Source organism: Falco biarmicus, chromosome Z (assembly GCF_023638135.1).
Source record: "Falco biarmicus isolate bFalBia1 chromosome Z, bFalBia1.pri, whole genome shotgun sequence".
Lineage (NCBI taxonomy): Eukaryota > Metazoa > Chordata > Aves > Falconiformes > Falconidae > Falco > Falco biarmicus.
The window spans coordinates 48,375,698-48,390,405 of record NC_079311.1 but is presented as its reverse complement, the minus strand read 5'-3'; the positions used below and the strand labels follow the sequence as shown (position 1 = coordinate 48,390,405).

The window sequence follows — 14,708 nt, the reverse complement described above, 5'->3', positions numbered from 1 at the left end:
GGGAGGGGAGCGGCGTGTGTCCCGCCGCCCCGGGCCCTGCTGCTTCGGCCCGGGTACAGCCCGGCCGGATTACGTGTGGGGAAGAACAGAAAAACACATCCAGAACTTTGGCAACATCCTGATACAGGAGCTGTACATCACTCTTCTCGCCCCAAATCCCAGCCCTTGAGAATCGATTCATGCTGCACAATTTAACTTTGCAAACGGATGCCCTGGCCAAGCCGCTCCAGTCGGGATGGAAAAGCTCCGTTTCCAGTTGCGGCCGTTCCAAAGATGGCTTTACAGAATCGGCTGGCACTAGATTTACTTTTGCTACATGAACATGGACTTTGCAGTTTCCTAGATCTTAAAAATAATGGTGGTTGCATATAAATTGCTAACATTACGGACAATTAGATAAACAACTAGATCAAATTAACCAAACAGCCAAAACAAGCTGTGATTTAAGAAACACTATGGAAAGTGGCTGGTTAAACAAAGTTCTCCACAATTAGCTTTTTCTTTGTTTGGGTGGTTACAAAGTTTATTGCAAAATCTCATCATGCTTATGTTGTTAATTGTAGTATTTTGCATTATGCTTGGATGTATGAAAACCTTAATAACACAGTCTCTGTCCCAACAGTCACAACGCATAATGATGGGATTAGAAAGAAAGGATATGTAAAGACATTGAAATAAAAGAAAGAAAGAATAAGACTAATGGGATAGATCAGAAAATATATATGTAAGTCTCAAAGGGGAGAACTAATGACAAATGGCCAAAAGAGGAAGGTGAAATAACCCAAGGGACTGATAAGGCTAACAGAATATAGTCAGAACACAGACATACTGACCCTGAAGAGTCTAACAGAATGCGGGTACCGTGACACTGAGGAGTCAACATTGTGGAACTAGGATAGGAAAAACATTTGCTGACCCTCTAATTACTGAGACAAAAAAAGCAACTATCCTCATTATATTATAATGACAGAAATAACTTCCCTTGAAGCAGAAACTTTAAAAAGGTACACACACCCTCAACCTCTGGAGCATCCATATCGTATATAATACAGAGTTACAGCCAATCTTATTTTACAATGACTAAGTCCTCTGTGTGTCAAACTGTACATAAACCTCCTAGAAGCAAAGGTGTGCTAGCTTTGCGGATTTACCACCTAGCACCCATCTCTGTGCAGACATGAAATAAACAAATGTCTTGACTCTGTGTGTTTATTGGCTTTTTGCTCACCGGGTGAAGAACTCTCATTCTGGGACAGCACTACTATTCTCAGACAGGGAATAGTTGCTCATGGGGGATCTTTGTAGGCACCTGCTCAGGCAAAGTGATCTTGCTGGGTAGATTTACAAGGAGCTGGAGCCTGGAAAGGACAGAAATTTCAAGCAATGCTACCCAGTCCACCACTTAAAAAAAGAAAAAGCCCAAGCAGGGCAAAGCAAAGTTGCTATTTATTTCTACCTTGCAAGGACTGGCGGTTTTAACATACAGGCAGTTCCTATACACCACAGGTGCCTGGCAGCATTTTAATTTCAGCAGCCTGAGCTACAAAGGATACTAGTTTGAAATTTAAAGTGTGCTGTAATTGCAGTAATTGCCTAAGATGTACAGTAAGAATCCACTTCCTGTAGTTGTGCTGTTCTGTTGTTATTGTCCTCTGACAAATTTTCCAAGTAGTTATCTATAGCTTTTCTGGACCTAAGCAGTAATGGAGAGGGATTCCCCCATTCTTGACTATTTACGACAAGAACTGTAGGACCCACTGGCAGTACAGAGAGGGAGCACTGGGACAAGGACCAGGGCTAGTATCTTGGGTTTAGACTTTATAACAGTCCAGCTGGACAACGGATTCACACCCCAAAACTGGAGTAGCTGCAAGTCACTCAAAAAAAACCCTGTTGAGATTCCAGTTCCCATTAACTGCAGTTAATTAATTACGGCTAACTGCACTGATGTGAGCTGCTTATATGGACCACTTGAGATGCAAATCACTGGTTTGTCCAGGAGCTGTTTTGGCTGTGTGAATACCTGAGTCCAAGGAAAGGTCCATTATCAGAATATAGCATCTACTCAGGGACCCATTCTAGGACAGTACTTTCTGTGACAGCAAGTATTCTGATCCATTACCTCCTGTACGGAAAATGTTACCCTGAGTCAGTAAACGGAAAATATAGCACATCATATATCACAATATATCACATCATAATCACAACATTATCAGAAGTTGACAGAACTTCTGATGGTGTGTTTCAGAAAGCAGTGAGGAAGATGGGAATTTTTATGTAGGTGGCTGGCCAAGTGCATACTGAGTTATTTAAATGCTGGTGGTATTGTGTTATTAATGATACGTGAAGATGTCAAGAATCTCATCAACAAGACATTTTTTATTGTTCTCTAAACTGAAAAAATAAAATACGCTTTTAAAAAAATGCATTTTCTGTGGGAACACAGACACATTTCATTTGAGTACCTTCCATAGGACAGGACTGAAAGATGCAACAGTTGCAAGTAAAATCATAAATATGTAAAGCATACAAGTATTAAGAAGCTTACCACTGGTTACTGTGTGATGTATAATTTCTAAAACTCTCACTCAAGTAAGCAGCTGGCATCTTGCAATGCTTTAGGGAATATGTTGTCAAGTTTCTCACCACGAATTGTATTATTTTTTTCTTTAAGCTGAAATTGTTTTCTATCACACAAGAGGCAAAAGCCTGGACAATTCAAGTTGGCTGTGCAAATTTCAACTGAGACTTTGATGCCTGTTGTAGTTAAAGAGTTCTCTGTACTAAACCATATTATCTAGCTTGGTCAGCCTCTTGGCTTTTCCTAGCAGAGTCCTCTGTGCTTCTTTGCTATCTGTATCTTCCCTCAGACCTTGCATGGGTCTGTGTTCTTGCTGCATTTGGTGAGGGAAGTTTTTATACATCAAGCCAATAAAAGATACTCTCTAGTTCCTTGAAGACCAGCCCACATTCTTATCACTACTTGAAGGAACGAGTCATCTTTTTGCAGCTGTAATGGTCTACAAACTGAGATAAGGCCTGTAAGGAAAAATAGCTTTTATCAGACCACAGAATACATTAGTGAAGCAAACAATTCCTTTTTCATACCTTGGTGGGGAGAGGGGAAAGCAGCTGGAAGAATGGAGGAATGCCTGTTCTTTTATGCAGCATTTGATCTAATAAAAGATGATGCTTATTTACATTCCTATGAGAAGAGTATGAGAAGATATTTTCTGGTATTATCCACAAAGTTCCATAGTGATTTTCCTCTAATCATTCAAGGTCATATGCGACAACTCTCACTAGGAAATGTTCATCTTTTTCTAATTTAATGACAGATCAATGAAGTTGTGTAGATTAAATATTTTCTCTGGTATTAGATTTCACTTACCAAATATTTTAAAAGATTTTCAACAGTGTTCAAGTTAATGAACTTCACACTACCAGCCAGGATCATTCACATGACTTCAAAAGGGCCTGAGTTAGGGGTTAGCAATTTAAACAGATTTCTTAATGTTTTTCATCTTGATTCTCATCCCTTCAGTAAATGTTGTTCATACTACAGCACTTTGGTATCAGTATCTTTTTAGGCTGGTGTAAAATAACTGTGAAGTAGTTCCAGATGCAAAATCACTGCACGGTCAGGCCCCATGCCTTCAGTCTGGAAAAAGCTGGTATCTTTCTTGTTGCAAGCAAGTGCATGTGTCATGTTAAGAAGGGGGGGTTCCTCAAACCCTTTATATTTGATCAGCCTATCATTTTCCCAAGAAAGACAAAACCTTTGTGTCCGACCAGCCTGTCCACTACCTGCATTTTGACAGCCCAGTGTTTCGGAGGGTGATTTGACTGACCTATTCAGGGACTGCCACTGACAGTGTCGCTGAGCCAAACCCCTTACAACAACGTCTCAAGTCTCCAGAGATTTATACAAAATGAACTTCAGCTGAAGACTTTTATTATACAAAATACAAGTTTGTGACAGAATAAGGTTCAAATACTGCTGGCGATAATATACTGACTGCAAAGCAAGCTTTAAACAACACAATAACAGCTAGCGTGAAGCTAGTCATGAAGTTCTTACCCAATAGGCATGTCTATGGAGGAGAAGACAGGTTCAGCCTGTTGACTGATCCCAGAAGTTACGATGGAGTCTTCCCTAACCTTTTCCCTCCTGTGCTCACTTTTTATACTTCGTAATATATTGCATATTCATTATCATACAAAGGATTGGTTAAAAGTTTCTTGCTTTTAATGGAAATTGATAAGCATCCTCAGATAGCACTGCTAAAGTTTTTCACTATCTACACATGCTCTCCAAGCAGGGTTTTGTTCTTTTTCGTTGGGGTCTATTTGAACTGGAGGTTGTGATCTCTCACTGCCACTATTACCTCTGTCCTACTTTCACCTTATCAGTTTGGCCAGAACTTTCTCACTTGGAGGCTTCTTTCTGCGTAATTTACATAATGGTTTCTTTTCCCCCCCATCTGTTCTTTGTCTCCCATGGCTGACTCCCTTGATTAGAAGTCCTTTTATTCCTCAGCTTTGACAACCTTAGAAGGTGGGTCAGCTAGACGTAAACTTTCTGCACAGAAATGTTTAACATATAAACAATTTGGGAGTGTAGACAACAATTCCACCCCGTCCACCCACACACACACACACCCTGCCCTGGCCCCTTTTGGACTTAATTTCAGTTCAAGACCAGTTCATTTTCTTTACATTTAGGTGGAGCCTGAGTGATTCTAGTCATATGTATTTTTGTTACTGATTGGCATCACATGGCCAGTGAGGTGTAGTAGTACCTTGACAGCAGGTAACTTTGAGATGGAGGTGTGTGTTAGTGTTACAGTGAGATCATCTCATTGAAGGAAAGCAATTTTGCCATAATTGTTGGCTCAGCAGCGAACATCTTCTCATCTTATTGGCTGTGTGGTACCACCAGGTTCCCATTCCTGCAAGGAGTGCAACAGATCCTGGCCGCAGGTCTCCACTCCGCTCCACACTCCGCTACTCCTATCAGCTGCAGAGAGTACAACAGAGCCTGGCCGCAGTGTCTCCACCCCACTCCATCCTCCCTTACTATCAGCATGTGCCAAGATGGCAGGATGTGTCACTTAAGGAGCCGTGGTAAAGCAGATTTTGTGCACGTCAACCATCCTGAAAGCAGTAACTGTATTTTACTCTAAAAAAGCTTTCTGTAATACTACACATCCGTTAGGTCCCAGTTTTCTCTAATTCCCCTGCCAAAGTAATTTTCCCACAGCATGCACCACTGGAAATGGGCCAGCAAATAGCTTCTATGAAGAACAGGTGGAGTGCACTACTGATTACTCTTTTATCGCTGTCTAGTATCAAGGGTTTGTGAAGACAACATGGAGTTACATGAAACTAAACTGCCTGAAGTATAAGCAAAGTCAAGAAGAAAGCAGTTCTTGGGATAGGTGCTAGCATTTTCAAACCACTGAATTCTAGTACAAGGACATGAAGTTGTTTATTTTTTTAAGCTGAGGACAACTATTAAGTGCTACCACCAAAGGCAAAGCTCACCCCCTGAATGTCATATGACTAAGTCACAGGGTCAGATACACACATTCGGAGTTACTCCCTACCTTCCTCTAAGCAGACATTAACTTGTGCTTTTTCCTTCCGGGCAGCTTGCAAGGCCAGAGTATTCAGATACCACTGCACACAAATCGCCCACCTTTGTGACCTAATTCTTCAAATTTTGCTCCCTGTGGTGAGTTCCATCTATTTAGACCTGGAGAAATAGATCAATACGTTACTTTAACACCCCAAGGATTTAATTATGCCTTCTGTATATATTTTTTTACTTGACATGCACTGCCTTATCAGCTTTATGGATATGTTTAAATGTCTTCACATTTTCATCAAAGTGCTACCAATGCAAAACATGAATGCAAGATGAAGAGAAACTAAATCCTTAGTCATGAAACATACACATACTTACAAGCTCCTGTACTCTTTGATGTTTAAAGCTTTATACCATTTCATGTGTTAGAGAAATAAATGGGTTTCAAGTTGCTGGTCATTAACATTGCTTAGCTGCCAGGCAGTCACAGAAAAAAAATAAATAAAATTTGAAGTGCACATGCTTTAGAGAAGGTTTTCGTAGTGGACTCCATAATCTATACAGGATGTCCTTTTGCAAGTGTTAAATGACTGTTTTCATTTATAAATGACTGCATCGAAGGGTTGTACACAAAGGATGGCTCAGTCTCTGAACTGTTTAGTATAGACAGATTGTTGCAGTTAAGTTGTGTCCCCTCTGGAGTCTTAAGGACAAGTGATTCAGACACTACAGCCTGCTAGGTAATGGGGGAAAGGTGACATGTATGTGCTTTATGAAGGTTAATCTGGGTTTAAATTACAAAATGTCAGTTTTTTCCCCCAAATAACACTAGTCAGAAATATCTACTTTGCACAGAGACACATTCTAAATATGCTATATACTGTGCATGAAGGAGCAGATGCTTCACACAGCCATGCAAAATGTCTTTGCTCACAGAGCGTGCAAGTTGGTCTCTTGCATTTCTAGAAGGAATGGTGCAAAAGAAGTACTTTCTGGGGATTAAGCAATCTAATTTTAAAGCCTGCAAAAGAGGTAATCATGAGACATAGGCTCCAAGTTAAGCCACAGGCTCTACATGCTTAGAGAGAAAAAACCCCACATCTTTCAATTTCCCTATCCTGTGCATAATTAAGGAATAATACCCTCCTCCTTGTCAGGGTTATATGATTACATCAAAGTGGAAAAAAAATCCCACAACAAAACCTTGAATGAAAATTATTCAGAAGTACAAAGCATAATTCTAGGAATTAAAAGTGCCGAATTCTGGTTTTGCCAAGGCAGCAGGTTTGCTATACTTACTCCTAGAATAAATGTTACTACCAGTAACTTTCATAAACTTTCAAAATGACACCTGTGTAGTTTTTAAATACACCGCCACATCAAAGCATGAAATCTTGGATTGATGGCCACTGGTGTTTGCGATTATCTCTCTGATGCCAGGGAAATTAAGGAAGAAGAACAGTTTCTAGTTATCTTAAAATGATTGCCCATACTGAAAAACCTAAAATGCCTTTATGAAGCAATGCCTGTTGAGTATGTTCCTTTGCCTTTCCTACCCTAATTTCAAGATTCCCCTGTTCACTGTAGACGTGGTAGAAGAAAAAGGCAGATGCCATGTTACAGAGTGGTTGTCATATCTCTTGAGATGCCTCTCAAGACCATCTCATGAAGGCAGAGAAATACCAGAACAGTAAGTCCTGTACAGATCAAGAGCAGATAGACAGCTGTGATAGTCTTGAGAACAATGTATTTTATTCATCAATAAAACTATACTTTACAGTAGTATTTGCTAAATAAATTATATAATTTCTCTTTTACAAGAAATAAACTAAAATCAAAAATATTTCAAAGACAATATATATACACAACATAAGGCCTTGTTATAAATAACATTTTTTCCTCCTTTTCACCAACAGCAAAAATATCTTTATAGGCTCATTTCCACATAGTATGTGCAGAGGTTTACCCTAACCCTTGTATGACATCAATTCCAGTTTCCACTGATGTGGACCTAAGTGATTAGAACTGAAGAGTCAAAACAAATGAGATTAATTTTATTCACCACTGTGCTTAGTTTTAAGTAGGTAAAGCAGATAATAATGTTGCTTATGCATAGTTACCGAATGCATGCAATCAAACTACTAGAGAGCTGGTAAGAAAATATCAGTTTCACGTCCAAAAAAGTTGATTGGCAATATAGTAGAAAGCAGCCTGAATACACAGTTCTTCACAGTTCAGCAAGCAACGTCAGATGATAGCAGAGTGTGGAATGTTTCACATCGTTTTTGCCAAGTCCATCAATCCTTTCTATGGTTCAAAGGTCCTGACACTTCTTAGAACAAGTTCAGTTGATTATTACTCTTTGTCTATTAGGCTTAGCAAATTCCTCCTTCTTAAATGAGGAGTGCAGAAAGTGCTCTTCATTAACCACGGTCACTTCTCTCAGTTTTAGTCTTCGTGTATTTGTTACTGGGAATACAGAAATGACAACAGAAGTCAAGACTTGTGTGTGTTTGTTTTCTTACATAATTATAAACAGGTAACATCTTTCCTCCCCTAAACAGGCTGCAGCACAGTTTGCTGGCGATTATTTTCTTATCTTGCCCCCTAACCAAAAGCATTGGTCCTTTTTCTTGTACAATGGCTAGCTCCTATGGTTTTGCAGACGTTGCAGTATGCTTACATTACATGAAACAGAACCACTTGCTGCTGCAAATCTGGACATCAGAGAAGGCAGTCCAAAATGAGAGTGCTCAGCAGCTCACAACAGCTTTTATTACCCTGCACAACTGACTGGGGCCTTTGTTACTTAAAACTGTTAGAGGAAAACTGGCAGTCTTCATACAACATGTATAAAAGTCCTGTTAGCTTTTGCATGATACCCTTCCCCAGTTGAAAAAATCATACCTATCCAGCTGATGTTGTAGTCAATTGCATAGCAATCATTCTATTTCACAAAAAAAAATATATTTACTTAATCATGTTAATGATTTAGTTTTCTACAGTATTTTCTACAGAATCAGCAGTTACATAAGAGAAATAGTTGATCACTTCTTAGCATCTCTATGGAGTCAGGGATCAACTGAAGACAAACTGTTCTCTTCCGAACGCCTTATTCCTATGACACAAACTAAGGATAAACTGACAGCTAAACAAACTATTGCAGTAAATAGAGTGCATCTCAGATCATGCAGCCAACATGGAGTAGGGCACTAAGCCAAAACAAAGACATTTGTAGTTACCTTACTCTAAAACCTTATTACAAGATATAACAAAGGCATAATTCCCATTTATTAAACAGAATTTTAAGGTCACCTTTATATTGTACTTTTCAATACAAACATTTAATTAACCTTTAAATAGTTCAACAACAATCTAATCTTGACTATGAACAACAACAAAAAATCTCCACAGGCATTTTTAAAGCTTATCTTAGAAAAAAGTAACCAGTAGATTTAAATCAGTATTTTAGTTATGACTTCTAGCGCTAGACCTTGAACCTTGAAGAATATTTCAGTATTGTGCTGTGGCAACCTTTAAACCTATTACTTTATTGTGCACCAGTGTTAGGGTGTTCATAATCACTGATGCTAGTGAGCACAGTGCTAATTTCTCAGAGGCTGTTCTCTCTTCTCTAGATAGCTGTGGTCTGGCAATGGAAGTCTATCTACTGCCATATTAGCAACTGAATGTGCTAAGGGAATAAAGTAGTATGTACTTACAGGACGCAGAACAATTTAATATGTAAAGCAAAATTGTTGGAGAAGTGAGTGAAATTGAAGACTGTGATATTTTAAAAAGAATATGACATAAAGCTAACAAGGATTTAAAAAAAAAATTTAAGAAGCGGTTTGGCAGAAAAAGTTGAAAAATGCTAGTACTGATAAACAAAATTCTGTTTTATGAAGCCAAGATAAAATAGTCAAAATTTTCACTAGCACCATCTAGTTTCTGGCTGAAAGCTCAGCTCTGAATGACTTCAGGTCCATTTTTGATAGATAAAATGGTCACTTAGCACAACTAGAGACCCTCTGGCCTTACCACTACTTTTCACTCTCTAAGGAGACTAGTAGTATTACTGACGCTAGCTTTGTGCTACTCCTCTAATTTCATAATGCAATTGTGATTAGCTTATTCTTGTTCCCTTTGCTCTGATACTTCCAAAGCATTTCAGAGGGATCAGCAATGGAAAAAAACATCAGCAAAATTTGCATAACACAATTGGAGAAACAGACCTGACAGAAACACACAGCAACTGCTAACTGGGTGAGTCAGTCACAGAAATGCTGTTTGTGGTACTGATGCCATTTTAAGGAGGTTGGATTTTCAGATAGTTTATCTTTCTGTCAGGTCCAGTCCAGTTCTGTGCAGATTTTTCTGGAAAAAACTCCCATCTATTTCAAGGCACAGGGCATGATCTTCTAAGCAACTCTGTACCCACTGCACAACTTCTGGCGTTACTTTGACTACAGATAAAAGAAACATAGAGCCTGAGTTCGCCCATAGCAATTGGGTCTGAAATGATAAATAATGGACAAATGACACTACAGAATGCATTCCTGAATCACTGTCTGAATGATATATACCCACACTGTGTGTATAGTGGATTTACAATGTTTGAACCTACTTGAGGCTTTTTGTATCAGAGCATTTTTGTGCTCCAGTTCTCTTTTCATGGCTTTGTTTTTGAGCTGATTGATTTCCTCATATGGTGCATGAAAAGCCCTGGGCATGAGAATGTGTAATTTAGTGACAATACGTGCTGGCATTTTAGCACTTGGCTTAGTCAGGTAATGTATCACTTGTAATCTGAAATTGCACCTTTTTAATCTAATCAAGTGCAGAATTCCCGTGTCTGATTTTCATGCCGGGGCGACTGAAATGTTGCTGTTACTTTGCTTCCTAAATAACACTGCTTCTGCAAGAACACCTCTGCCAAACTGCATTCATGTGCTAGGTTGTTTCACCTCACACCAGGTTTCAGTTTTTTAAGAGACACAGGCCTCTTTTTCCTCTCCTTTTAAGATCATGGATGGATACAGGGATAAGATAAGATAATACAAAGGAGCAGTTTCTGATTAAAACAAGTAGGTTTGCCCCCTTCAGCCTTAATTAAACAGGATTCTGCTCTGAGGAAAGAGTGCTTGATTGGTTCCAGTATGAGCACCTAACATTGTAAAAGATTATTCTGCTCTCAGGGAAAGGAAGGGTGTCTGTAAGGGAGGAGGCCTGAATTCCCTTCTCATAGTCCCATGTTTTTCCATCAGTATCTTCAGTGGAAACAGGCAGAGATACTGAAGCCTCCAGAAAGACAGCAGCACATCAGAATTTGAGGTATGCAGCATTAAGCTTGTTTTTACTTGTACCCTGCCTGGGAACTGCTTTAATTTCAGCTGTGCTTGTTATTACTCCACAACAGCACCCTGAAGAAAACTACAACATGATTAGAATTGAATTAAATGTTACGAAAGACCAAGAAGCAAAATATTTCTGAACGAAAAACAAGCACCTCATCAAGAAGTTACAGTGGAAGTACAATCCCCTAGCCAAAGCTGAATCTGACTAGGATGCTTCATTCAGTCAAAGCCAGGTGGGAATTTTCTTCTCTGAAAGAAGAGTACATCCTAAAAGAAAAACCTTAGGGTGATAAACTAAAAATAGCTGAACAGGCGAATATATTTGTACGAGAAACTAACCATGAAGATGAGGAGCTAACCAGTAACCTGGCATTTGGCAGGGCTTGAATATGAACTGGGAAATGCTCAAAGAGACAGGCCTTAATACAGAACTATGCGAGTGAGAACAGAAGAAAAGAGGAAGAGCACTGAAGAGCAAGAAAAGCCAGACAGTTTTGACACTTTATAAACAGGCATTTTATAGAACAATATTGGTAAATCTGCTTATCTATGCATCTACTGCTGATTTGAAATATAAAATCAATCTCCAGCTATGTTTTAAGACTTCAAAATCCTATAATAAAATTGGCATTTGGGCTTAACCCACAATGTAAGTAATTATAAATGTAACAACATTATCTATGCAATTAATCTGACACAGATCACAGCTACACTAACCAGCAAGCCCAGCTACACTAAATAGGCTGGGCTTGCTCATCACCACAGTTGTTCCATTCTTTTATTTTACAGAAGCTCTTACCAATCCTTTGCAACCATAACTTCAGTGGTTGTGACTTCTAAATTATACACAAGTTCTGCAAGCCTTTCCTTCAACAACAGGAGGCAATGCTTTATTTCCATGTAATAATTCCTGTACTACCTAAGAATCTTCCATTATAGTTAAATATACAGAAGTATTCTCCAAGCAAAATAGTTCATTAATGAAATCCTGTAGGCAGGGCACATGTTTACTTATTTAAATCCTATATTTACCACCAAAAACTTAAGATGTACAGCATCACAAGAGAGCAAACTTCAGTTTGTCGCTGTGCTATTTACATGTATGTTCTTGTCCCATTTTAGGTGTGAAGGAAATCAGGCCTAGTTGCAGTGAACCAATTAAAGTAATTCTTAAACCTTACTACTCTGATTTTACTGATATTGTAGTTTGTCAATATAATATGTCAGCTACCTTTGTAAGTCATTTCAAGGCTAGGCTAAGAAAACACAGTGGCGTACTTCATAATTGCACATGTCCCTCTTCCCTCTTCAGGGACAGAATGCTCAACTAAAGAACTTGGGAATTCACTGCAGAACAGAAGGAACAAGGTCATTTTAAGTTATTCTTTACTTTCTACATGAAATTACCACTTTTAAGGTTCTTTATTTTAGGTACTAGTCCTTAGTAACACTGGACTAAGGTCTTCTGGATCAGTTGCACTTGCTGATCTCTCGTAAGAAACTTTTGCAGGATTTGGCTTATATTTCCTAGTAATCAAAATCCATAGAACACAGTAGACTTTTGTGTTCAACAGTGTTAGCTGACATTTAAAGCTTTTCTGCTTATATATCAGCTGAAGGTGCCTGAACTGACAGCAAAAATATAGGCCTAGAGGGGAACTTAAGTGAGGAAGAAGGAAACACTGTTCTACTTGGTTTGTGGATTTCTACATCAAACTGCTAAATAGAAGAGTGTGAACATTCTCTGTTACTGGCTTATGTACAGGACACCTTCTATTGATCTCAGCATCTTTTGCTTCTAAGGAACTGATCTATCATTGTATTACATATTCACAAAAGCAAGAAACCTCCAATGCTTTAATTGTCTGCAAAGAAACATTTCAAATCTCCCAACTATTTTATATACCTGTTTCTATCTTTCTGCAATCTTTAATTAAAAATTAGAATTGTTTTAGTAGAATATTCAGTATTTGTTTCCCACTGTATAGTACTAGAATATTTGGAAATAATTTAGATTGGCTTATACTTACTACTCAGTACAGATCATGGTTATTTATATTTTATTAGCTAGGAAGAAGCTAGGTTTCTTAAGTTATCATCTGGGCTAAAAGATTTAAAAGAAAATAAACCAATGGAATTTTAAAGTAAACTTGGATTTAAGGATGTTCCTAACAGTGCTGCTTAAGAGTGGCAGATGCACAAAATGCTGCTTTGCTGAACCTGGGCTTTTTTCAGAACTGAGAAACTCTGGGCCCAGACCAGCTGTTTAGTTGCAAGCTCGAGATGTCTCTGTACCTGTGTCCTGGAACAAAAATTCTTGCTCTGGATTTTGGCATCAGCTGCACAGTGTGAGTCTGCATGGTTCCCTTAATGCAGTGATCCTCAAACTTTTTAACCAGGGGGCCGGCGCGCAGATGCAGTGGCAGGCAGCCATCTGCGGCTGCTTGGTTTCCCCCCCAACCCCCGGCGGGGGGGTCTGTAAATACCGGGGGCCAGATTGAGGAGCCTGGGGGGCTGTATCTGGCCCGTGGGCCGTAGTTTGAGGACCCCTGCCTTAATGCTACACCCTTAAACCAATCCTCTTACCTGTAAAGAGGAATTTTCTTTTTATAAGCTCTGCTCCAACCCCACATTACTTGACTGTCTGCGTCTGTACACAACACTGTTCAGACAAGTGCCATTCTAAAGCTGTTTTTTATAGTAAGTTAACAGAATGTCATTTTACTACAATGTCCTTTTTTTCATTCATGGGATCAAAAATTCATAGCTCTTATGAGGACTAAAATTTGTCCAAGAAGTCTAGCATTTCAAAGCAGGAGGCAAGGACATCAAAGGATTAGTGGAGTGACTGAAATTAAGCAAGTTAAGACATTTTTCATTATAACATCTAGCAGGTAAGCCTACAGCAGCTTGTCTTGCAGTAGGAACACAGACAAGGAGTATTAACTAACAGGATTAAAGGAAAATCTGGGAATGCCATTTAAAGCTACATTTTCTCCTCATGCTTTTACAAGGTCAAAATACACCTTGTAACCTTTTCAACTGAGGCTTAAATCAGCTAATGCAAACATTATTCATTTGCTTTATTTTTGAGACGTAGATTAGCAATGACTGACGTGATCCTAGTGTTCTGAAAAACACGCGTATTTCCCTTCTAGTTTGCATTTAATCATCCTTCTATAAAAATAAACCTGCCTTCTGCTCAGCAGCAGTGAATAAAACTGCTAACACATCACTGATCCTGTAGCATTAGACTTTCCTAACCAGAGGCTAACTGTTGTTTCGTGGTCTGCTGAAGGATATTGGGGGGCAATAGGGAGTGAAAGATCAGTGGACAAAGTAATACCTTATTCTTCTTTCTTTGACAAACACCTCAGCATAAGTACAGGTGTCCATGTGTAAGTTACAGCTCATTTCCATAGCAATCTCAAAATAGTTAAGGAGACATCAATACAGTGTGTGGGACAGGACCAAGGAGGCAGAAGTAAGTAATTTCTCAGGATGAGCTTGCCACTTTAGAAATAACATGCGCTTAGCCACAGTATCCAATTTCCTTGAAGCTGCCAGCCATTGCATACCTAGACACTTGAGGTAAGTGCCGCTGCCGTGTCCTGATCATTGAATTTTGAGCTTGGATTTTCAGGGTGCAGAGGAAGGGTGCTGATAGGTCAAAAAAGCATCTACAATTCTCTCCACTTAAGATCTCTTAACTCGTCCAGACCTTTGCTCAGGAAAATAAACACTGGGTACTTGTATAACAT

At 39.1% G+C, this 14,708-nt stretch overlaps 1 protein-coding gene across 1 annotated transcript in view; it reads right to left on the bottom strand.

Annotated features, from left to right (window-relative positions):
- Nucleotides 1–7,320: 7,320 nt before the first annotated feature.
- Nucleotides 7,321–14,708, bottom strand: part of PIP5K1B (phosphatidylinositol-4-phosphate 5-kinase type 1 beta) — an 88,773-nt gene continuing 81,385 nt past the window's right edge. Inside the window, exon 16 of the mRNA XM_056325783.1 lies at nucleotides 7,321–8,059. The gene's annotated coding sequence lies outside the window, so the exon portion shown is untranslated. The remainder of the gene's footprint in view (nucleotides 8,060–14,708) is intronic.